Source organism: Danio rerio, chromosome 8, assembly GCF_052040795.2.
Source record: "Danio rerio strain M-AB ecotype USA chromosome 8, GRCz13ab, whole genome shotgun sequence".
Lineage (NCBI taxonomy): Eukaryota > Metazoa > Chordata > Actinopteri > Cypriniformes > Danionidae > Danio > Danio rerio.
Window position 1 is genome coordinate 19,585,824 of NC_141028.1, and position 27,174 is coordinate 19,612,997.

The window sequence follows — 27,174 nt, forward strand, 5'->3', positions numbered from 1 at the left end:
TAAGACGTCTTTGAATATAACTGAATTTTTTGACCACACTTCCTTATTATTGTTCGTTTATTCATTTGCTGGCAATTAGAACTGAATTTAGAAATAGTTTTGAAACAAATCTTTGTGCTTAACAAACTAAATTAAATATGTAGGCTAATGGATGTCTTCAGCAGAGCACGTACAATATCGTTTCCTTACCCACGAAAGTGAAGGAGTAAAGAGTAAAAGTAAAGTGAAGAGAAAGTAAAGAGGCCAAATGGAAGAGTCTCGTTCTTTATCCTCGTGCTGCATATGGTCTGTTTACCTGTTTCTCTCTAGTGAAGCCCTCAGTTTTTCCACGTACAAAGTCCGCCATGTAACTAGCAAATGCGCAATGGCGAGACACAACTAAAAGGGAATGACAGATGAGACTCTGATTGGTTTAATGCACATTATGCTCAAAACACTGCCATAACACATTAAGTGAATAAGCACAACCCTGTTAGACCATGCGCCAGTGCGCAAACCGTATTTTTCCGTCCTTAAAAAAGCAAAAGTGGATTCGGACATGCCCTTGATGCTTTTTGCTTTAAACTTTGCGCCTAGATCGGTAAAGTAGAGCCCTCTTATGGAATTAAGTAGCACATTTAACAACATTTGCTTTTAGCAAATTGGTGTCAATTTAAGCTGTTTTTAGACAAACAAAAAAGTTTGAGTTTTGAAACTTACAGCATGTTTTTAAAAGTGCAGCGACCTCTCTCTCAAAACATCTAGTGAATTTTGATTTTCAGTTCATGACACCTTTAGGTACTACAGATCATTTACTTTTTGTAGCATTTCATATAATGAATCTCTGAAGATGTCAAATGAGTTAATTTGCTGTGCTGTTGAGTTGTTAGTCTTATATGATTATCTGCAGATTTAAGGGAAACATTACAGTACGTCTTCAATATGTTTTCCGAAGAGGAGCAGATGGTGTCTAGGAACTTCAAGCTACAGAAACGTAAACACGAACGAGATGAGTGAAATAGTCTGCTTTTATCATGGGCAAACCTCCAAATGAAGCAGTTTGAAGAGGGGGAAGGAGATGGTGGTCACTTTAAAAGCTTTTTCGAAGACATCCATCCTCAGACAACAAACCAATTAGCTTAACAACCACTCAGAGCGAAAGAAAACCCATGGTGTGTTATTTTACACAGCTGCCTGAGGTCATTTAGGTTATTATATTAGTTGGGGTCTGACAAAAAAACACCTCAGATGTCGAGACCTTCAGTCTGAACAAAAGAGCAGAATACAGGAAAGTTCAGAAATATGTATATATATATATATTGTGTTAAGATGGACAGAGACCTTTCATTATATTAAAGAAGTCATAAATTGTCCTAAAAAGCTAAAAAATTAAAATAAATATTCCTTAATTATGTTTTTAAATGTCTGTCTGTCTGTGAGCTGAATACTTAGCGGGGGCTCATTTTTAACTGATATGGGGTCTTAAAGCATTCTTCCCCATTCATATAGAACCAGACTAAGCATTATTTGTAGAACATCTGACATCCAAGATTAATTTTAGTTTAAAATTAAAAAAATATATATAATTTAATAATAATTTTTACTTTTGTAACTATTATTTTCTTTCAAAACCAAGACAAAATTGTGAAAACACATTTTTGACATTTTTCTTCATGCATTGGTGAAAAAAAATAGCAAAGTATATGGTGAAAACCCACAAGAAGAAACATATTTGGTGTTTATTTATTTTTTTTTTAGCTAAGCGCTTCATTTTGGTTCAGCCAAGAATTTTCATTTACATGTTATGTTTCAGTTTCTGGTCCCACTTTATATTAAGTGGCCTTAACTAATACACTGAAATTATTAAATCATTACAATGGATTTATTGTCTAAATAGAAGTTTTTACATTGTACTTATGATTGATTAAATGCATGCATGTAACTACATTTGTAATTGTTGAAGTATTTACATTTGTAATTACACTGTTGATGAGTCCTTACACCTTAACCCACCCTTAAACCTATACCACCAAACCTGTTTCTAACCGTACCCGTATCCCACCTCCAGAAAGCACCAGAAGTGTTTTCCAATACATTATGAACACATTAAGTACATCGTATTTATATTTCTATGCAAGCACAAAGTAGTTAAGGACACTACATATAAAGTAGAACCCAGTTTCTTATTGTGTGCACTTTATTCTCTAACAGCAACAATTTTTATTGTAGAAAAAAACACTTGAAATTTAACATGAAATTCCACTTTTTTTTTTTCCTTGTAACTCTTCCCCCTCCCTCCCCCAAATCATCCAAATTTAGTTGAACAGGTAAATGTATTGTTATGCACGGGCTAAGGCAAATAAAAACATATACTGTATTCCACATACAAGCATAATCATTTACACATATCAATCAATTAACCAGTAATGTTAGAGGTATTTGCTTGTGCCATTGTATGGTTTTGTTCTAGAAATTGCATAAACAGATCACAATTTTTATGGTACTCATTTAATTTGCCCTTAATACTGTAGATGATTCTGTCCAGTGCAATGTAATGTCAAATCTTTCAGCCAGTGGTCAATGGATGGACTTTCTATGTTCTTTCAATAGTGCTATCAAACACCTTGCAATCACAAGACACATGTCAATCATTTTAGTTTGATAACCTGATAACTTACAGGAAATAAATCCAAAGCGCAAATTTCAAGTGTATGCGGAATTGGTTTTAAAATAATTGAGGAGATTAATGTGATTACATTTTGCCAGAAAATCTTAACCACCTCACATTACACATAGAATTAAAAAAGAACGCTCCTTTATGTTTTTGGCATTTGAGACATATATCTGGGATGTTTAGTTATGCAGTTTCAAAATGCAACATTATATTAAAGTATATTTCCAACAGATAAAATATGCGATTATTGGCATGTTAACTCGTGGTCGTCATGCGATTATTCGCAATTAAATATTTGAATCGATTGACAGCCCAAATATAAACTGATTAATTATTATAACTATCTTATTTGTTTTGGCTGCAATAAAAGGAGTTTGTATTTTTTCAAAACCATTTTAAGCAATATTTTTTTGATTTTTTACTGAACAAACCATCGTTATTGTCACATCACCAGCGATCCAGTCTAAGCAGATCGCTGGTATATACACTAATTGCTAACGGACTACAAATCCACCATTTTTTGGAATACATGATCCTGTCATGCAGCACACACACTCACAGCAGTTCCTGATCCGGAATGATTGCATACACACAGCCGGAGGATTGTCAAGGACTGATTACAGAGACTATTTAAGCAGCACAGACACACACTGCCCTGCTTTGCTCTGGACCCTCGCCTTGTTTGTCTGCTAATTTTTGCCTGCCTTTTGACTACGACTCTGGATTGCCTGTTTCTGCTTCCTCCTGGTTTGACCATTGCTTTCCTGACCATTCTCTGTTTAATAAACTTGCATTTGGATCCACACTCACATCACGTTACAGTTAGACAATGACTTGTCTAATTGCCCTAACCTCCATAATTAACCTCATTAACCTAGTTAAGCCTTTAATTGTCACTTTAAGCAGAATACTAGTATCTTGAAAAATGTCTAGTAAAATATCTAGTAAAAAGAAATCAGTTATTAGAAAGGAGTTATTTAAACAACTATGCTAAGAAATGTGGTGAAAAATTGGGGAAAAATACACAGGGAACTAATAACTCTAACTTCAACTGTATCCATAGTACAAATCTTGTTCAGCAAAAGAAAACAATTGCCTAGACAATTTGTAATACTGGCTTGACTTGGGCCAGAAGAACAAAAATGGTCTTGATGTCTGAGTCTTGATGTGCCCAGTCTTTTCTGTCACTGGTCAATGTCTCAGAAGTTGTGCTGCTTGACTTCATCCCCCATTTTACGCAGTGTATTCTTATTTAGGTCTGTGTAGCAATGATCGTTTGCCATATTTGAAGTTTCACATTGTTACACATTAAGTCATTGGGATAAAACGTTTTCCCATAGTCAGGAGGTCACACAAACACATTAACAGAGAGCAGGTCAGCTGTGCCATCTGTGGATCAATGCTTACGCAAGTGAACGCAAGCTCGGAGAAACAGCAAAAAAGAGGAACGGAATGACAAGGTGATGGAAGAGCCCTCGTTTTAAACAACAATCCCAACATCATCATATCGCCAACACAATGTCATTCCACCAGAATAGAGCTTTTATCTGTGGCAGAGAGAGAAAGATGAGACTTTTTTTAGACATGTTTAGACAAGAGGGCTGGAAAAGTGGAGGGTTTGTGTCAGTGCTTTAAAAAAGAGAGGATTAACAGTGCAGAAACACCCACCAGAAACTGTGGCTATATCAAATATGGAGGAATGCATTATGGGAGATTATATGCACAGCACACGCTCACTCCACTTCTACTCGTGACTTCGACGCAACAAGAAGTCACAAAATCTGATGTCAGCCATTGAAGCGCAGTAATCCAACACAGATTACAGATGCCCTCCAAATCTTATAAGAGGGGAATTAATTGTGTGACATTATTAAATCTCACATGACCATCTTGAAAGAGCATTATGCAATCCAAAATATCATTGTTGATCTATTTTAAATGCTCAAATACCGTATAAATGTACTGTAAATACTGTATTTCTAATCTCACTTGAGATGCTGTGAAATAAGCAAAGGCTTGTGTCATGATTGTGAGTTTCATCATGTCACCAATCACTAATTTCTGCTATTAGAAACGTCTGTGGAAAGCATTGAAGACAGATTTATGTGTGTGAATAAAGACATTTAAATGCCATCAAATGTAAGATCATTAAACACAAAGTATAAGCTCACACACACTGTAACGTGAAGTGATGCTGGATTTATTAGCAGGTCAGGATAGTCAGGCAAGCAATGGTCAACACAGGAGCAAACAGATTTACACAGGAAATTCAGAATTGTAGTCAATAAGCAGTCAGATGGTCAAAGGCAGGCAGCAGGCATGAATAAAACAACAAAGATTAGAACAAAGATCAGTACCTGGCAAGACTAGGCAAGAGAAATGCGTCGTAATGCTCACAGTAACGTATAATAAGACTCAGCCCTGAAGTGTGTGTGTGCGCGCTGTATTTAAAGTCCATGTAATCAGTTTGTAATGATGCTCCGGCTGTGAGAATGTAATCTGATGTAACTTGATTTGATTTGATCAGTCAGGATTAGGAATCGGTTGTGTGTGTGTGTGGTGCTTGACCTGATCTTGAAGTCCATAAATAGTGGAATTGTAGTCAGTTAGCGATCTGCAGCCGCTAAATAACTGATGATTATAACACACGCATTCATTCATTATTCATTAAAGTTTTTGTGAAAAATTTAAGGCCAAATCCCAATTCTATTTTTATTCCCCTTTCCCTTGGCCCTTGAAACGGAGTGTGAAGGGGAAGGCTCTAAATTTTGCAGCTTTACAACACCTGCACATGTCATCATATGTCATTGTGATCTCTTCATATGAGGTTGACGATCACGACTGCCACAGATATTCCAGTTGCGCTATTGTTTTGGTAATTATCTTCAGGAAATAACTGAAGACATGATATCATTCCCCTTTGCCCTACGTCTTCAAGCTAAAGAAAATTGGAAACCCCTACCCCTTTACGTGATTGTGCAAAATGAGGGGTATGAGTAAGAAGAAGGGCAAAGGGGGAGAGAATTGGGATTGGGCAATAAAAGACAAATGTCATATTCAGTAAATTATGCAAGCATTAGACCCTATAAAACAGAGCTTCTCAAAGTCTGGACCTAGAAATATCAGACCTACACACACACACACAGAGCATTTACTCCACTTCTTGTGTATAAGAAATAAAAAGTTTGGAATTCCTACTTTGATAAATGCATTTTAAACTTGTAAATACTTTTCTTTTTTTGTATGGTCGGAAATGCAGTCGAAGGTGATATTTAAAGGTTTCACGCATTATTTTGTCTTGTCATACGTATCACATTTGTCGAAATTGGGCAGGGTAATCAGACAACTCTTAACTGTGCTTTGGAAGGGTGAGGATGTCAATTTTCAGAAAATAAAAGTTGACAGTATTTTTCAAAGTTGACAGTTTTCAAAGATGATTGGACAGAAAGGTATACATTCTTTTCATGCTTCATTCATTCATTTCCTTTTCGGCTTAATCTCTTTATTAATCTGGGGTTGACACAACGGAATGAACCGGCAACTTATCCAGCATATGTTTTACATAGCGAATGCCCTTCCAGCTGCAACCCATCATTAGGAAACAACTATACTGTACACACTCATTCACACACATACACTATAGACCTGGGGTCACCAATCTCGGTCTTGGAGGGCCGGTGTCCCTGCAGGGTTTAGCTCCAACTTGCCTCAACACACCTGGCTGGATGTTTTAGGTATACCTAGTAAGACCTTGATTAGCTTGTTCAGGTGTGTTTGATTAGGGTTGGAGCTAAAATCTGCAGGACACCGGCCCTCCAGGAACAAGTTTGGTGACCAATGCTATAGACAATATTAGCTTACCTAATTAACCTATAGTGCATGTCTTTGTATTTTTGGGGGAAACCGGAGCAACCGGAGGAAACACATGAAATGCCAACTGACCCAGCCGAGACTCGAACCAGCGGCCTTCTTGCTGTGAGGCGATCGTGCTACCCACCGTGCCACCATGATGCCCCTTCTTTTTGCTTCAATCCAGAACAAAACCTACTGATAGCTCTTGTGCAGAGATGCCCAAAATAGGCATCCCATCTGAGAAGAGAGGGAGAATGATAGAGAGGGGTTGAGGAATGCATTTATGTTTGTTGTTTAGCTAACTGAAACTAAATGCATCAATTAAACGTGTAAATGAACCAGATTTCCTTTTAAATGTACATACTGTCATTTAACGGATAGAAGACATTGCAGAAAACAATGGAAATCAAGGCAAAAGCATGTGCAGATTCACTAGTGTGTTCAACGTTAAACTCCATTGTGTTATAAATGGAATTGGTTGTTTTTTTGTTTTTTTCATATAAGTTCATTATTAATTCTTTTTCCATCGGCTTAGTCTCTTTATTCATCAGGGGTCGCCACAATGAAATGAACTGCCAACTTATCAAGCATATGCAACCCAGTTCTGGGAAACACCCATACACCTTATTCACACACATACAATATGGCCAATTTAGCTTATTTAATTCACCCAAAGCGCATGTCTTTGGACTGTGGAGGAAACCAGAGCACCTGGAGGAAACCCACACAAACACAGAGAGAACATGCAGGAGAACACGAGGAGAAGTCCACACAGACACGCCAACTGACCCAGCCGGGACTTGAACCAGCAAACTTCTTGCTGCGAGGCGACAGTGCTAACAACTGAGCCACTGTTTCGCCCAAGTTTATTATAAAATTTAAACTTTAGAAATGCATAAGTTAATACGATTAAAGTCATTTTATTTTTAAATATTGTTAAAAGAAAATTGGAAATTACCAATGGCGACTATAATGTAGTCCAGCTTGCTATATTCACCTTTGGCCCATGCACAGGCCTCAATCAAGTTTGGTTTTTGGTCCTTCATAAAAAAAGGTTTAGGCACCTCGGCTCTTTTGCTATGCTGACACAGTAAGTTCATTGTTTTACAATCTTTGCACTAGTCATTAATGTACTTGTAAATGCATGAGGCACTTTATTTATTTATTTTTTTTCATATTTGTGATTTGATATGCATGTTAATCAAAACAGGTTCTGTTGTAATCATTTTTTCCACACCTTTGGCATCAGCAGAGTTGGATCTTTTGAATCAAATCATTTTTTTAAAAAGCTTTCAGTGAAAAAACATTTGCTCCTTTGTATGATGAAACATTTGAATAATCTGAAGAAACAAAACACTAGAAGGAACAATTTGAAGAATGTAAATGTAAAAATTTCTTCATCAACATATAAAATAATATTGTAAACAACATGTGAGATGGCAGTTCATTACGCTGTGACGACCCCAGATTAATAAAGGCACTAATCTGAATATAAAATGAATGAACGAATGACAACATGTGATATTTTTTCATTAAAATATCTAAAAACATCTTGAATAGCGTTATATATTTTCCTGTACTTTCATTATCCCAAATGTTTTAAAGAAACTCCAAAGCCACAGAAATAAACGTTTTTAACTAGTGACACAGACTGTGTGACTAAGCTAATGATGTCACACACCCTCTAACTCCTGTTTGGTTTTGTAGAAAACAGAAAAACACTAAAAATCCTTTTATTTGTTTGGCGTTTTATTAGACTGCACAGGGCAGCATTATAACAGAACCCTAAAATATATTTAGAAAGTGAAATTAGCGAAATTAGAGAACAGGAAACAACAGTCGAGTGCAGCATAATAAAAGCTTACATATTCGTACGTACATATTCTATAATCTTTTTGTAATTTTTTTTATATAATTATTTTTATTTATTGTATGTATATACAATAGACCAAGGGTCTATTATATTTATTATTATTCATTAGATTTTTGTTTTTATTCAAAAATGTATTTTTTTTTAAGTTAAGGGGTTGCAAACAATTTATATGGGCTGAATTAAAACAAACAAATAAAGTTAAACATTTCTAAATTTTATTTGTTTGTTTACATTCAGCCCACATAAATTGTTTGCAACCAGTTACCTAAACATTTAGCAAATCCAAAAACAATTTTTTTCATGTCTGTACATGGCAGAATTGACAAAAAAGCTGATTTAACTCTATTCTATTCTGCTTTTCATTATTTATCTTGACAAAACCTCAGAGTTTTTCTGAAACATTTAATAGAAAATAAACGTATTTAAACATCTGTAAGGCTATAGTGAAAAAGTTGAATGCAAAGTAAAGACATGAACTGATTTGTCCTTGTTTGTTTGTTGCTTTAGATAAAAGCATCTGCTAAATAATTAAATGTAAATGTATTCTATTGTTCATCATAGGAGGTCAAACATTGCTGTGATTGCTCATCATCATCATCATCCGTCTTTCTGTTTATTTGTGCTGCTGAATATGCATTTGAGAGCTCCGATCAACACACAACCTGCTCTATACTTACACACACAAACACACTGACAATGACAACATAATAACTGAGGCTCAAAATCAGCCTCTGCCCCATCTTTTCCACTTTGCTTTTAAATTTGCCCTGATTTTCCCTCTTTTTTTCTGCTCTTGCCAATTTCGTTGTCGTTCTCGGACTCACTAACTAAACTGGGTTGCCATTGCCAATCTTTCTGATTTCAGCATTGAGTTTCTAAGCCACTTACAATACAGCCATGCATCGTTTCTCAGAGGAACTACTTACAGTATTCAAGAAATTACTTTATCAGGAATAAGAATGCAGAGGAATAATATATACATATATAATGCTTCCCCATGGTTACACTTTGTATTTATACTATGCTTATATATATATATATATATATATATATATATATATATATATATATATATATATATATATATATATATATATATATAAAGTATTTTATAACTAGATTCTTAAAGTTTGAGAACAAACTTTGAGGCTGGCTTGTGAAAGCCTGACGGTAATAGTTAATTTAGTTTAAACAGTTTTTAAAAGTATGAAAAGATAGATAGATAGATAGATAGATAGATAGATAGATAGATAGATAGATAGATAGATAGATAGATAGATAGATAGATAGATAGATAGATTACCATGGTATTAGCATGATTCTAACGTGAATTAGCATGTTGTTAGCATGATTCTAGCGTGAATTACCATGTTGTTAGCATGTTTTTAGCATGAATTAGCATGTTGTTAGCATGATTCTAGCATAAATTAGCATGTTGCTAGCATAATTCTAGCATGAATTAGCATGTTACTAGCATGATTTTAGCAAGAATTAGAATGTTGTTAGCATGATTTTAGCATGAATTAGCATGTTGTTAGCATGATTCTAGCATGAATTGGCATGTTACTAGCATGATTCTAGCATGAATTAGCATGTTACTAGCACGTTTCTAGCATGAATTAGCATGTTGTTAGCACGATTCTAGCATGAATTAGCATGTTGTTAGCACGATTCTAGCATGAATTAGCATGTGACTAGCACGATTCTAGCATGAATTAGCATGTTACTAGCATGATTCTAGCATGATATAGCATGTTGTTAGCACGATTTTAGCATGAATTAGTATGTTACTAGCATGATTCTAGCATGAATTAGCATGTTACTAGCATGATTCTAGCATGAATTAGCATGTTACAAGCATAATTTTAGCATTAATTAGCATGATTCTAGCATGAATTAGCATGTTGTTAGCATGATTCTAGCATGATTTAGCATGTTACTAGCATGATTCTAGCATGAATTAGCATGTTACTAGCATGATTCTAGCATGAATTAGCATGTAACTAGCATGATTCTAGCATAAATTAGCATGGTGTTAGCACGATTCTAGCATGAATTAGCATGTTACTAGCATGATTCTAGCATGAATTAGCATGTTACTAGCACGATTCTATCATGAATTAGCATGTTGTTAGCATGATTCTAGCATGAATTAGCATGTGAATAGCATGATTCTAGCATGAATTAGCATGTTGTTAGCATGATTCTAGCATGAATTAGCATGTGACTAGCATGATTCTAGCATGAATTAGCATGTGACTAGCATGATTCTAGCCTGAATTAGCATGTTGTTAGCATGATTCTAGTATAAATAGCATGTGACTAGCATGATTCTAGCATGAATTAGCATGTGACTAGCATGATTTTAGCACGAATTAGCATGTTACTAGCATGATTCTAGCATAAATTAGCATGTTTTTAGCATGATTCTAGCATGAATTAGCATGCTACTAGCATGATTCTAGCATAAATTAGCATGTTACTAGCATGATTCTAGCACAAATTAGCATGTTACTAGCATGATTCTAGCATGAATTAGCATGTTGTTAGCATGATTCTAGCATGAATTAGCATGTTACTAGCATGATTCTAGCATGAATTAGCATGTTGTTAGCATGATTCTAGCATGAATTAGCATGTTACTAGCATGATTCTAGCATGAATTAGCATGTTGTTAGCATGATTCTAACATCAATTAGCATGTTACTAGCATGATTCTAGCATGAATTAGCATGTGAATAGCATGATTCTAGCATGAATTAGCATGTTGTTAGCATGATTCTAGTATAAATTAGCATGTGACTAGCATGATTCTAGCATGAATTAGCATGTGACTAGCATGATTCTAGCCTGAATTAGCATGTTGTTAGCATGATTCTAGTATAAATTAGCATGTGACTAGCATGATTCTAGCATGAATTAGCATGTGACTAGCATGATTCTAGCATGAATTAGCATGTAACTAGCATGATTCTAGCATGAATTAGCATGTGACTAGCATGATTCTAGCATGAATTAGCATGTAACTAGCATGATTCTAGCATGAATTAGCATGTTGTTAGCATGATGGATAGATAGAGGTAGATAGATAGATAGATAGATATATAGATAGATAGATAGATAGATAGATAGATAGATAGATAGATAGATAGATAGATAGATAGATAGATAGATAGATAGATAGATAGATAGATAGAGATAGATAGATAGATAGATAGATAGATAGATAGATAGATAGATAGATAGATAGATAGATAGATAGATAGATAGATAGATAGATAGATAGATAGATAGATAGATAGATAGATAGATAGAGATAGATAGATAAATAGATAGATAGATAGATAGATAGATAGATAGATAGATAGATAGATAGATAGATAGATAGATAGATAGATAGATAGATAGATAGATAGATAGATAGATAGATAGATAGATAGATAGATAGATAGATAGATAGATAGATAAATAGTTATAGATATATAGATAGATAGATAGTTATAGATAGATAGATAGATAGATAGATAGATAGATAGATAGATAGATAGATAGATAGATAGATAGATAGATAGATAGATAGATAGATAGATAGATAGATAGATAGATAGATAGATAGATAGATAGATAGATAGATAGATAGATAGATAGATAGATGGTGTGTGAGCCTGATTCAAACAAGCCAACCCCCGTCTCTCTACGATGTTCTGATGCTGAGATATAGCTGCTGTTATATCGTTGCTAGGTTAGTCTGTTTTGTTGCTATGGAGTTGATTGACAGCTTAGACTGATGATGTATCAAAGCTTCTTGCCAGTATGAACAGTTAAAAACAACCCCCATGTCTATATCACACTGCAGCATGACAATATCAGTCTGAACCTCTTTAATGGCAGTCTATGGGACAGTTGCTAGGGTGCAGTATCTGGTTGTTAGGGTGTGGCTGGAAGGTTAAAAGGCCATCAGTGATTGGCTGCTGGCTAGACTGAGTTAAATGAGCTCAATCATTAGTCTGTAGGACAGTCTGATGCAGAGTTATGAGCTCACAAAGTTTGATCCCATGTAAAGTCAATGAGAGTCTTTTGCAATGGAAGTCTATGGGATGGTTTCTAGGGTCCAAAAGTGGTTGCTAGGGCGTGGCCAGAAAGTTTAAAGGTGATCAGTCATTGGCAGTTTGATAGTCTGAGTTAAATGAGCCCAGTTAGAAGTCTGTGTGACATTCTGATGCGGAGTTATGAGGTCACAAAGTTTGATCCAATGTTACGTCTATGGGATTTTTCCGACGGTCCCGGGACGTTTTTCGGGAAACCGAAAGTCGGATCAGTCGGAAAGCAACTCGCAACTCGAGTCAGAATAGCAACTCGAGTCAGAATAGTTCGGAGGTCTGACCCGAGTTTGATGGTCATAGCTTGAAAGGTCTAGGTGGAGATAGAGTTTAATTTTTAGTCTCAGAAGAAGAATAATAATATAAATAATAATAATAATAATAATAATAATAAGTTTAATAGGATAACAGTAGTCTGGCTTGCTACACAAGCCAGCCTAATTAAAAGTATTTTAAGTGTTTGTTTTCTATTATTAGAAGCATTAAAGGTGTTTTATTTCTCTTTTAGATGTATTTAGTGTTTTATTTCTATTATTTAAAAAAATTAAGCGTTTTATTATTAGAAGTATTAAATGTTTTATTTATATTATTAGAACTTAAAATGTTTTAAATGTATTATTAGATTTAATAGCACTGTTTCATTTCTTTTATAAGTAGTATTTAAAGTGTTTTATTTATATTATTAGAACAATTTATTTAGCTTTATTTCTATTGTTAGATGTATTTAACGTGTTTTATTTCTGTTATTAGAAATATTAAGTGTTTTATTTACATTATTAGGAGTATTAAAAATTTTATTTATATTCTTAGAACAATTCAAATGTTTTATCAACCAACTTTTAGATTGGTTAACAGTGTTTTATTTCAATTAGTAGAAGTATCAATAATGTTTTATTTTTATGGATGGATTTTTTTAAAAATTTACCATTTATTAAAACCTTATTTGTTAAAAGCTGGTCCTTCGTAAACAAACACCACACCGTCACTGTCATCTGCTGGTGTCACCATTGCACAGTTTTATTCTAGAACAAAAATATAATGAAATTATATTTGATGTTGCTTATATCTATATACACACACAATCAAAATTATTCATATACCTGGCAAATTCTGACTTAAAGTTTCTGTTCAAATGTAAATACATTTACATTTGAACACAATTTTTTTTTCCCCACAATGATGCCTCTTGTGCATCATCTCATCTTTTGGGAGAAGTCTGTATCATTTTCGGTAAAGAAACAAAAACAAAACAAAAAAAACTTGCTGGTTAAATAAAAGTAACTTTAAGAATTTACCAGGGGTATGATAATTTACCAGGGGTATGATAATTTACCAGCGGTATGATAATTTACCAGGGGTATGATAATTTTAGGCTTGACTGTACATAATTTGATGTCATTGCCACCCTGCCAGCATCCCATCCAGCCATTCCTTCAGACGTCCTCTGAGCATCAGAGATTTCATGACAATGACATCTGGCTGCTTCATGGCTGATGACAGACAAGCAGATCAGCTCAGAAACAGCCAATCAGAGGCGCAGATCCAATCACACCAACAGAAACACCCCTCCTCCATCTCCTCCACTTTAAACACAGAGCCTCTTATTTTCCTCTTTTAAGCCCCTCACGGTCAGCAAACCAACACGAGCTTTGTCTGAAAATCCTTACAGCTGCTAAACCATCTTGTGTGTGTGTGTGTGTGTGTGTGTGTGTGTGTGTGTGTGTGTGTGTATGTGTGTGTGTGTGTGTGTGTGTAAGTGTGTGTGTGTAAGTGTGTGTGTGTGTGTGCGTGTGTATGTGTGTGTGTGTGTGTACGTGTGTGTGTGTGTGTGTGTGTGTGTGTGTGTGTGTGTGTGTGTGTGTGTGTGTGTGTGTGTGTGTGTGTGTGTGTGTGTGTGGAGTAGAACATCTCTATGACTAGTCAAGGTCAGCAGCAGTGAGCAGGGAAGGCGAAATAATAAATTAATTTACAGAACCGATCCCAAGACAGACACGTCAATATGAAGATAAAAATCAATCAATGGCACATAATCAGAGGTCTGGTAGCTTCAAACCCATAGGAAATCTTCCCTGCGGTAGAAAGCAGGGATCAGGAGCTGATGTTCATGAACATGAAGGCACACAAACAATAGGCCTGCAGGGTCTGAATGGTCCTTTAGAATCATATGTAAAGCTTTCGATACAAGACTTCAGGGACTCCAGAGTGATGCATGCTGCTGAATAATGAATGATAGATGACTCTAGTCATAAATGGGAGTTGTTAATGCAGTCTGGAGTGTATACTCGCAAATATGATTCATTGTGGAAAAAATTATTCAAAGAAGTTTTGAAGCTGGCTGACGATGACTTCAGAGTACTTTACTAAATGAAGCATTGCAAAGTACAGAGTAGAATAGAGTTTTTGTATCAGAATTAACTGCTAAAATATTGCATTCTGAGATCTGCATCATCTCTATTATAAAAGTAAATTTTAACAAAAGCACTGGTCTACATTTATAATAGTTCATACAATGGATGTATATCAGTTGTAGGAAACCTATAGCCTGCGAGCCACATGTGGCTCTTTGCTTAAAATTGCATTGCTCTCCAGCTCCCTCCCTTTAATAATATTCATTCAATCATTCATTTTATTTTCGGCTTAGTCCCTTTATTTATCTGGGGTTACCACAGCAGAATGAACCGCCAACTTACCAGCATATGTTTTACACAGCGGATGCCCTTCCCGCTGCAACCAATCACTGGGAAACAGCCACACTTATTCACACACATACACAACAAACAATTTAGCCTTTCCAATTCTCCTATACCACATGTTTTGGGACATGGAAACCGGAGCCCCTTCAATAATATTTTACAGTTAAAAAAATTATAACTGTCACTAGAAATCAGTTTCCTATTAAAATTCTGTGATTATTGTAATTTGTTTTTACAGCAAAATGAATAAGAAGTCGTTTCGGCCGTGTGCGTGTGTGCAGCACTTACTGTAAAAAAATAAACTTAAAAGGCAAACAAATTACGTTTCTATGGTAACCACGCAAAGGTAAGTTCAAACGACATTCATGAGTGGTGATGGCAAAAAAGAAAGAAAATTCTATAAATGATCCTTTCTTATTGAGTTGTGCATAGACATGAAAAAGGTTTTTGAAAAAACTGTATTAGTTATAGCAATGTTTATTTACAGATGGAGTCAGAATTATTAGAACCCCTTTAAATTTTTTGTTCTTTTTCAAATATTTCCCAAATGATGTTTAACAGAGCAAGAAAATTTTCACAGTATGTCTGATAATATTTTTTCTTCTGGAAAAAGTCTTTTTTTTTATTTCGGCTAGAATAAAAGCAGTTTTTAATAAAAAAAACAAAACATTTTGAGGTCAAAATTATAAGCCCCTATATTTTTTCAATAATCTACAGAACAAACAATCGTTATTCGATAACTTGCCAAATAACACTAACCTGCCTAGTTAACCTTATTAACCTAGTTAAACCTTTAAATGTCACTTTAAGCTGTATAGAAGTGTCTTGACCATATCTAGCAAAGTATTATTTACTGTCTAGTTGGATGAGTTACTAAAACTATTATGTTTAGATATGTGTTGAAAAAATCTTCTTTTTGTTAAACAAAAATTGGGGGAAAATGAACAGGGGGTTTGATAATTCTGAATTTAACTGTATATTTAAAAAATGCATTTGCCAAAACATTTAGAAATGGCTCTTTGAAGGAAAAAAGGTTCCTGACCCCTTATGTACATGATAGTGATCAAAATAGAGGAGAGGGTGCTCGCTGCAGAGCCATTTGAGCATGAGCTCTCGTTCTGCCTCCTGTAAGCTGTTTTAATGCGTACACCAACCCCACCCCTAACCCTACCCCCAGTGACATCACTCGTAGAAGAAGTGCAAAAAAGGTGGAGCTCAAGCTCAAGCTCCCCCTCGCTGGAGCTCAGCTCGCCCAAATGGCTCTGCAGCGAGCACCACTTGAAATAGAGTGCACTTTTTTGTTACATAAAAAAACTTTAATTTTTTGCCACATTTTTTGGGATTGCCACAGAAGAACATTTTGGTTCCACGAAAAAAAAATTTGTTAAATGTCTGTTTTTGCTCAGTTCTGTGGATGTTAAAGGGAGAGTTCACTGAAAAAATGTAAAATCCGTCATCATTTACTCACCATCCACTTGTTTCAAAGTTCATCTATGAATGTTAAACATTTCATTGGGGCAACTTCATTTTTTTTTTATCTTCAATCCACATAAATTTGTTAAAAGTGTTCAGTTAACTTAATCAATTTGTGTTGGGACAACATGAATGAATTGTGTGGCACTCTGCATTTTTTACAGTGAAGGTAGAGTAAAACCTAAAATCCATCATCATTTACTGCATGCACTTGTTCAAACCTCATTAAGTTTCTTTCTTCTTTTTAACATACAGTATAAGAAGATATTTTAAAGATTTTTACTGCCATTTTGCTATGGAACTCAATGCAAATAGCTTAAAAAACATTTTTTTAACATCTTCTTTCAACAGAAAAACAAAACTCAAAGATTTAGAACCACTAAATTTAAATCTTTGAATGAACTATCCCTTTAAAGTCTCTAAATGGAAGATTCAGTGCTGATAAAGAACCATTGTTTTTAAAATTGTAGAGTACGCATTAATATTATGTATGGCCCATTAAATTGTTTAAAATGCAGAATAATTTTAATAAACAAAGTAAACAAAACAGGTCTTCATAGGTCACTTTTACGTTGGCAAAACTAAAGCAATATATTAGGTAAATATATATATAATTTAGATTTAATATATGAAATATATCATATTTTATATCTGAAATAACGGAATACAAAATTATTTTTTACTAAACTGTATTTACTAAAATGGTCAAGATGATCTGCTGCAATATAAACCGAATCAGAATGGGGAAGAAAGGTGATTTAAAGGACTTTAAATCAGCTGAAGTATGCAGAAGAGCATCTCTAAACACACAACACGTCGACCCTTGAGGCGGATGGGCTACAGCAGCAGAAAACCACACCAGGTGCCACTCCTGTTCAGCTATGGAACTCAATGCAAATAGCTTAAAAAACATTTTTTTAACATCTTCTTTCAACAGAAAAACAACAAAACTCAAAGATTTAGAACCACTAAATTTAAATCTTTGAATGAACTATCCCTTTAAAGTCTCTAAATGGAAGATTCAGTGCTGATAAAGAACTATTGTTTTTAAAAGTGTAGAGTACGCATTAATATTATGTATGGCCCATTAAATCGTTTAAAATGCAGAATAATTTTAATAAACAAAGTAAACAAAACAGGTATTCATAGGTCACTTTTACGTTGGCAAAACTAAAGCAATATATTAGGTAAATATATATATAATTTAGATTTAATATATGAAATATATCATATTTTATATCTGAAATAACGGAATACAAAATTATTATTTACTAAACTGTATTTACTAAAAAAAGTCGAGCATCACATTTGCACTCAGGCTGTTTGGGTCAAAAACAACACTCGTTTTTTGTGGGATATATTGCTTAAATATCATATAAGACAAAGAGCATACAGTATGATTGGGTCAGTACATGATTGCGGGAATGTTTGTATAAGCAGCAGAACAAAGAAAAGCATGCATGAGCTTCAGTTCTGAGTCTGATGACCCTATCCACACCATGCAAGTGTGTGGAAAACACAGATGCTATATACATCAGCAACATACAGTACATATGGCACACAGGCAGTACATGCTGTGCTCATTAGCGATGACCGACCTCCACTGCCATGACAGAGACACCTTTGAAGAAGAAGATCACACTTCTCATTAGAAGCCATGTCTTCTGAACAGCTTCAGCAGTCTTATAGCTTTCTTAAAGGGATACAAGGCTTGTAAGCTTTGTACTCGGTGTCCTGTTTTGTGACTGTTCATGAAATTTTCATAAATGGCAGGTACATTTTATTTTAAATCCATCATATTTTCCCCTCAAAACTATGCCGTTTAAATAGAATAATACAATCTGAAACAACTTATTCCACCAATTTGATCCATTTGCAGGCTCAAGAATTAGATTATAATCCAATAAAAGTCTCAAACAAAGGTCAATAGACAGCCAATGTGGGATGAAATAATAATGCATCCGCCAGAAAGGAGGTCAGTAGGACTTTTTTGACAGATTCATGGTAAATAATATATGACTGAATGAATAAAAGCTTTCACATTAGGCTGAGCTGAGGAATCTCATTGGCTGGCAAATGCCTCAGGAAGGAAGCTCATTGGTTGGAGTGATATGATGCGTGTTACCAGTGGTTGGAGGACAAAGCTGACTTTATTACTCAACAAATCATCAAATCAAATCAATGTTGACACGTATAAGGTGGAAAAACGGGCAGGCACAGCATGATTCGGGAATAGTCATAGGGTAAAGAGGTAAACACTTCAGTTTCTCTCTGAAACAAAAGAAAAGCTGCAAATTTAAGTCTTTTTAGGCACAAACATAATATTTTCTTATTTCGTAATATTTTCTTCAGTATATTTCACAAAATTCTGAAGAGACAATGTTAGATATTCCATTTGCAGTGAATCACAAATCCTTATCACTATATTATGAACGATAAACAATATTAAATAAAATTGCATTAAAATGTATGTTAATGTCAAGGTAATTGCAAAGAAACTGTGCTCACTGCAATATACTTTTTTTCTATCATATATCTACTATCCTATTCGCAAAACATGAAAAAGGGCAAAAATTTCAAAAAAATTATTATGTTGATAATGATAACGAGCATATTGACACAATATGAATTAGTCTGACAGCCAATCACATAGCAGAAATACACTCACTGGCCACTTTATTAGGTACACCTGTCTAACTGTTCAATAGAGTAAATTTCTAATCAGCTAATCAATGCATTTAGGCACGTAGACATGGTCAAGATGATCTGCTGCAATATAAACCGAATCAGAATGGGGAAGAAAGTTGATTTAAAGGACTTTAAATCGGCTGAGGTATGCAGAAGAGCATCTCTAAACACACAACACGTCGACCCTTGAGGCGGATGGGCTACAGCAGCAGAAAACCACACCAGGTGCCACTCCTGTTCAGCTAAGAACAGGAAACTGAGGCTGCAATTCACACAGGCTCACCAAAATTGGACAATAGAAAATTAGAAAAACGTTGCCTGGTCTGATGAGTTTCATTTCTGCGGCGACATTCGTATGGTAGGGTAAGAATTTGGCGTCAACAACATGAAACCATGGATACATCCTGATATGTATCAATGGTTCAGGCTGGTGGTGGTGGTGTAATGGTGTGGGGGATATTTTCTTTGCACACTTTGGACCCATTAGTACCAATTGAGCATCGTGTCAAACCCACAGCCTACCTGAGTATTGTTTCTGACCATATCTATCTTACTACTAGCAGGATAACATGTCATAAAGCACAAATCATCTCAGACTGGTTTCTTGAACATGACAATGAGTTCACTGTACTCAAATGGCCTCAACAGTCACCAGATCTCAATCCAACAGAGCACCTTTGGGATGTGGTGGAACGAGAGATTCACAACGGACAAATCTACAGCAACTACATGATGCTAGCATGTCAATATGGACCAAAATCTCTGAGGAATTTTTTCAGTATCTTGTTAAATCTATACTCTACTAGTAAGGTGTACCTAATAAGTGAGTGCCAGTTAGTGTATACAGAAACAGTCAATCCGCATGCATTCAGTCTAACACTTAAAGAAACTGTTATAAGACCAGACTTCCTTGCAAAAAGTGTAAAAGATTTACAAATTGCACATTTGCTAGTTGTTTGGTTTTTGGTTTGGTTGACTTGTCTTTCATATAATAAATGATTTTTTAAAATAGTTTTATGTTTACTTTTTGCACATTTACTCTCATTTACCTTCTTTTGTCACAACTTTTATTTTTTAATTTATTGTAGTCAAAATGAAGGGTACATTTTGTAATTTGTTATTTAAAAAACCCTCAAATGTTCGTGGCTTCAGTCAGTATCGGGATACACATTTAAAGCAGGCAGCATTAACATGACAAAATGTATATCATTAACAATCAGTATGGAGAAGAAATCTGATCAAGATTATATGTGTTTGCTATATCGCCATCAAATCTCTTTATAAGAAAGCTAATTTATTGCTTTAAAAGGTCCTCTGATTCCAAAACTAACCATAATTTCTTCTAATCAGCAAGCCGATTCTGCCTAAATTATGGTTTGATTTGTACGTCCTATTATTTTAAGCCCAGAATACATTTACAGAAAGTCCTAAGCTGTTCCTGAGGAGAATAAGCTGACAGTCTCTGGTGAATTAGGTTGGATGTGACACTCAGAAAAGCTGTTGAAAAATCCCTAAGTCATCATAATTACTTCATATGCTTATTGAAGATCACAATTGCTTTAACAAACATCCTTTTAAAAGCATGTTTGTATGGACACTTACAAACATCTGTGTTGTATTGATGTGCAAATAAAGCTCGTAAGAAAACTACAAGCACTGATATTTAATCATTATGCACGAGGCACCAAGTATTAAGTGTGTTTTATTGTATAAATAAGGAACTGAGGCCTTAATATACTTTTAAACTGCACTTATTTTTGCAGTTAACCAAACTAAGCTGGATGTAGACATCCATTCACTAATTTTCCTTCAGCTTAGTCTCCGATTTGTCAGGGGTAGCCACAGCAGAATGAACCAGCAACTATTTCAGCATCTGTTTTACGCAGTGGATGCCAGTACTGGGAAACACCCATACAATCACACATTCACACACACTCTCATACACTATGGCCAATTTTGCTTACCCAATTCACTTATAGCGCATGACCCAGAGAAAACCCACGTGGGAAAACATGCAAACTCCACACAGAAACACCAACTGGCTCAGTCAGGACTCCAACCTTCTTGCTGTAAGGCGACGGTGCTAACCACTAAGCCACTATAAAGCCGTGGATGTACACTCCAAATAATAAAAATCACAGAAACTGTCAAATTTTTTTAGCAAAATTAACAAATTCAGCATTTGATTTCTTAATAAAACATACAAACTGCCCCTAGTGTAAATGAGTCGGCTTGGTAAGAGTCCCAGTCGTTTAACTAAACATGAGTGAAGACGCATGTTAACAAACCTCACAGCTGAGCACCACTGAGAGCGTGATGAGGGTGGAAAAGTGAAGTCACCTCTTTCTCTCCTTTTTCTCTCTGGTGGGCGAAGGAGGGAAAACAGTGGCAAAACACTTGTTGAATTTTCAAGCATTGTCACAAGGCCAACAGTTCGAGAACAGCACACAGTCAGTTCTCTGATGCCTCATATACACTAAAACTACAATTCAGTATGGTACACGTTTGGTAAAGGTCACCCTGCTCAAGCTTGCATTTCCACTGGCAACAGGACCCAACCAGTAGTTGGGGTGGTGTACAGCAAAAAGTTGTGGTCTTTGGTACTAGGGAACACTAGGTTGCTGTTGGAAGTGGTGTTAGTGAGGCCAGAAGGGGGCACCTAACCTGTGGTCTGTGTGAGTCCTAATGCCCCAGTAAAAGTGAAAGGGACACTACACTGTCAGTGGGCGCAGTCTTTCGGATGAGACGTTAAACCAAGGTCCTGACTGTGGTCATTAAAAATCCCATGGCACTTCTCGTGAAAGAGCAGGGGTGTAACCCCAGTGTCCTGGCCAAAGTCCCTCTATCGGGGGATATGTCCTTACGATCATGGCCTCCCAATCATCCCCTTCCACCGAATTGGCTCTATCACTGTCTCTCCACTCCACCAATAGCTGGTGTGTGGTGAGCGCACTGGCGCTGTTATCCTGTGGCTGCCGTCGCATCATCCAAGTGGATGCTGCACACTGGTGGTGGTGTGGAGAGACCCCCCTTCATGATTGTGAAGCGCTTTGGGTGTATGGCTATACACAATAAATGCGCTATATAAATACACATTACATTACACTCTATCATCTTTCTAAAACTTGCACCAGTTTTGCACCAGACAGTTTCTTACAATCAAGCCATATCTCTCTAAAAAAAAACTGTGCATTTATGAAGTGTTCTTTACACATGTGAGTGGGCTTGATAAGCCACCTGTAGAAACATTCTTCTCTCTCTAGAAAAAAATTAACACTTCTTTTGTGTATTGCCTCTTCTTGTTGAATTGCTGAAAGCTTCCTCAATTGTAACTGTACGTTCAAACCGAAAGCGGCGAGAGCGTCAAAGTAGCCGGAATTTATTCATTTTCAATGGGAGCCGGCGACGATAAGCGTTGAGGAGCAGCGTGGCGCATCCTCGCCGATGTGAGCGTCGAGGAGAGTTGAAATCAAGTCAACTTTATAGTAATGAGCTAAGACACAGTTCGGCGGCAAGCAATCGGAATGTAGAAGTCCACTGCTTGAGAGAAGTCCAGAAAACACGGTCACTGTGAACTTTGGTTCTGACAACAGTCGTTCCCAAGGGTTTGATTATTGCGGTTGCCGAATTTCCAATTATTTGCTTATATGTTTTCTTACAGGAATATACATTAAAAAAGTTACTGGTGAGTTACTGATATGCATTAATATGTTATATGTTTTTTCTTTCAAAAAGCGGAAAGCTCATGCGACAATGCAAAACAATATTGGTGCTTCAGGATATTTCAGACATATGGACACATTGAAAAATTAATTGATCTTCTATTGTTAAATAAATTTGATAAAAAGTATGCAACATTTTCACGCTAGAAAGCATGTTTTATGCAGGATGTAACTGATATGATATGTTGCAACAAGTCCTTTAAATACAAGATCAATGTAGCGAAATTTGATGCTCTCACCGCTGGAGCTGAAGACAGACAGCGTTGTCGCCAGGGTGGCCAGAGCAACCTTTGACGCTCTCACCGCCTTCGGTGTGAAAGCACAGCTAGTCGCTTTGAACAAAAGCATCTGCTAAATGACAATATAAATATTCATGAAGTAAACTAGCAATTTAAGTAATTACATTGTAGCAAACTATATATGAAGGGTTCAGATGCAAAAACCTCTATGTGCCATCTGAAATTTCCATTGAAAATTATTTTTTTCCCCTTTGTTTATCTTGAGTTATTTCACTTTAAATACCATGTAAAGAACTTATTCTTTGCCATAAAAGTGATATTACTGATCCTTCACACTGGAGCCTGATAAAAATGGTATTTAGAATTTTAGAAAAATTTCAGACGGCATTTAGAGGTTTTTCCATCTGAAATCTTCATATATAGTACTATTATTCTGTCTATATACAGTAGTACAGTATAAATGTTATCAGTTTGATTGCAATCTGGTTGTGTATTCACCATGTAGTCATCCTGGAACTTGGTTTTCTTTGTTTTTAATCCAGACGTTTTTGTCACAGCCTGGTCTTCACCTACTATTTAGTGTGTGATTTTAGTAACAGTCTGATCCATGAGCCTTCAATTTTTGATTTTGAAATGCTTCAGTAAAAAAAGTGAGATGCAGTTTTTGGTAACATATTACTTTACTTCGAAACTGTTGGTACTTATATTTATGTCCAAACCCTCCCACACATCAAGCCTCCAGCATTCTTGAAACTAGTCCTAAAGTTATCCAGTATCTATTTAGAGCATATTATATCATAATCGCCCACATGTACAATGACAGTGCAGCTTTTTGCTTAGCCAACAAAAGGTTGCACTAGCAGATTTTTGCCATCCTTTAAGAATGGAATAAAAAAAAAAAAACTTGGCTCCACGGGCCATTTATACTTATAGATCCCCTAAATCACGACCATGGGATTTAGTGAATAGCCTCTCGGAACATAATATCTTAACACAAATGAGCAAAGATGACTCATCCAATCCAAGTTAATACAGCAGTATTTTTGGCAAAGATTTATTTTTCTTTCTCTTCCACGCACACACACAACCCTGCACTGGACATTGACTCAAGCTGCACACAGAGCATCTTATATGAATAGATTATGAATTAAGGAATCTCCATTTAATGTTTAACAGAAATACTTGAGCAAACAACTCACATCTCCAACATGTCTCCAAATGTCTGTCACTTATATTTATCGATTTATCGTCATTGATGAATAAAAAATCATGGCTCTTTGAAAAAAAAAAATAACATATCTCAACCAATAATCAATAATTTCAGTTTTCAGCTGAAATGAAAACTACAGCCATTAAAACACCCCCCCAAAAATGTACAAAAAATATGATTACAGGTTTTTTTTAGTGTAGTTAATTTGCGATACGAAACACTTGGTATGAACCTTATAAAACATGCTTTGATAAAAGAACAAAAAAGTCATATTAAACACCATGACACGATTACTTCAGCAAATGCAACTGTAATTGTACAATTCTTTCTTTAACACTATTAGGTAAGTTTAATCCAGGTGGTGTGTTAATTTAAAATACATCAAAATAAAGATAAAGCATCCAATTTTAGCACATAATTCAAATACACAAAACTTTTGGACGTTTACAGTCCACAACAGCTAACCGAATCGTCTATTTCAATGCTATCTCACGGCAATTGGGTGCCACGCCTCCTTTTTAAAAATTTAATTTGTACGAATTAGCCACTAAACTGACAAAACTGTACATATTTATGTTTCCTCATGAGATCAGGCTGTATATTACAATGATCAGGATTAAAACAAGATAGAAAATGTATGATTTTTACATGAAGATTCTACATGATATTTTTATATAAACATCTTGAAAACTATAAATAGACCTGAGAGTACAAAATAAACAAAACAAAAAAACTCAAATCATGCTGCTTTCATAAATTATGTAAAAACACACTGAAAATATGTTTTTATATCCTCTACCACCCCAAAAAAAGAGTGCACTAGAGTGCCAATTAGAGATAGAGAGAGTGCATGCCAACACCTGGTGTCTCTCACTCTTGACAGTTGTCTACTTAGCCTGTGAAATGGGGAAGGAGGGGGATGACAGAAAAAGAGGCAAAGTGAGGAAACAGCGGATGTGAGAAAAGTGTGAGGCTTCAGACCCTGAGAGTGAAACAAAGCAGAGCTTAAGCTTCAGTCAAATCATCTTTTTATACTATCCTCTTGTGAGTTCTACACATAGAAAAGCCTTAAATCAAGCATTGACAAGGCAACTCAAAACTGAAAGCAAAAAACTTTTCCATTGGCATTTCCATTAAAAACTAAAATACACATTGTGTTAAAGAAAACAAATATTAGTCTTTAAAAAACATGTTCGAATTGAAATATATTCAATTTAACATTAATCTATTATTATCGTAATTAAAAATATATTTTTAAAATTCTAAAATGTGTACTTTTTCTAAAAATTCCATTGTATTTAAGTTAAAATTAAAACGTGGAAGTACATTTGTGTATTTATTAAGTTTGTATTACTATCATTATTACTTTTAAAAAAGCAAATTCTACTGCACAACAGCAATATATTTCCACCACAATTCCTTCAAGTCAAACTAAACTTTCATTTTTCTGGTCTTCCATTAATATGCTTCATTTTGTGCGCACACGAAAAGACGATTGTTTTTATCTCTCTAAAAAAAGTGACTTTACATCGCACATTAATATACAATACTACTTTTCTATACATTACAAAGTTGGCCAATTCAATTTAGAAACTTCATATTTTATGTTCTAATTTAGCGATTCAGTCTGTGTTTTCCACACCACAGAAATCCTCTACTCAATACTGCTTTCTTCCAATTTTAAAATCAAAATCAACAAATAAAATACTCATCAAGAAGTTTCTACATAAGCAATATACAGCTTTTCAAATCATCTTAAAACAGCAGATCATAATATATTCTGATTAGAACAACACTAGAAGGAACATAAAGCGCAAAAGCACATGCTAATGAAACTCAACATCCGAATTGGATAATTGAGCTTATTAGAGCGATTCAATAGCTTGAGCATCCTCTCACCCTGGATCAGACTGTGATTTTGCTGCTGTGTAATAAAGGGCCCAGGATAAATAAATAACAGCATCAAACTGTTCTCATCAAACTCTTCAGGTGGTTCTGATTAGGTTTTGGTTTGTGAAAGTAAAACTCAGTGGTTTGTTAATGGACGTGAGGGAAGCAGAGCTTGATAGATTGTTCAGCATGGGGGAGAAAAGAAAAATCACATTTGCAAATAATATCTGACTGGTTACTCTGCTATAGAAGCACTCAGATCTAATCATTAGAGAGATTTGATTTGCCGGCTGGACAGATATACAGATCAGAAATATCATTTGACCGTAGAATGCAAACATTTTCCATTTATTAGTTGTTGGAGTTTCTCTTTTCTCATCTAAACCAGTGAAAGGCAAGTGAAAAGTTCAAATACACTGCATAAATCACTCTAAATCAGCATTTCTGTCAGTTTTCTGGCAAAAATATGTAAACAAAACAACACACTTGTATTTGAGGGACTAGTTTTCAGAGAATATATTTTCAATAAAGTTCATTAAAGGTTATTTTCTTGGTTTAAAAGTAAACCTTGTTATATTTTGGTCTTAATCGTACATTTAATACTTGCCTTATACATTTTTTGCTGGTACATGTTTGTACTTTCACCTTTTATATGTCATTCATTCATTCATTTATTACTTTTCGGCTTAGTCCCTTTATTAATGTGGTGTAGCCACAGCGGAATGAACCACTAACTTATTCAGCATATGTTTTACGCAGAAGATGCCCTTACAGCTGCAAA

At 35.3% G+C, this 27,174-nt stretch overlaps 1 protein-coding gene and 2 long non-coding RNA genes across 4 annotated transcripts in view; 2 read left to right on the top strand and 1 right to left on the bottom strand.

Moving 5' to 3' along the window:
- The window catches only part of LOC147842616 (uncharacterized), a 1,013,036-nt gene that overhangs the window by 161,119 nt on the left and 824,743 nt on the right, over positions 1–27,174 (top strand). The gene's annotated exons all lie outside the window — the stretch shown is intronic.
- The window catches only part of prkcz (protein kinase C, zeta), a 223,504-nt gene that overhangs the window by 140,538 nt on the left and 55,792 nt on the right, over positions 1–27,174 (bottom strand).
- On the top strand, positions 1,704–8,247 carry LOC147835554 (uncharacterized). The gene is made up of 3 exons (XR_015497775.1): positions 1,704–2,414; positions 2,450–6,316; positions 6,480–8,247. It is a non-coding gene; the product is annotated as an uncharacterized LOC147835554 (long non-coding RNA).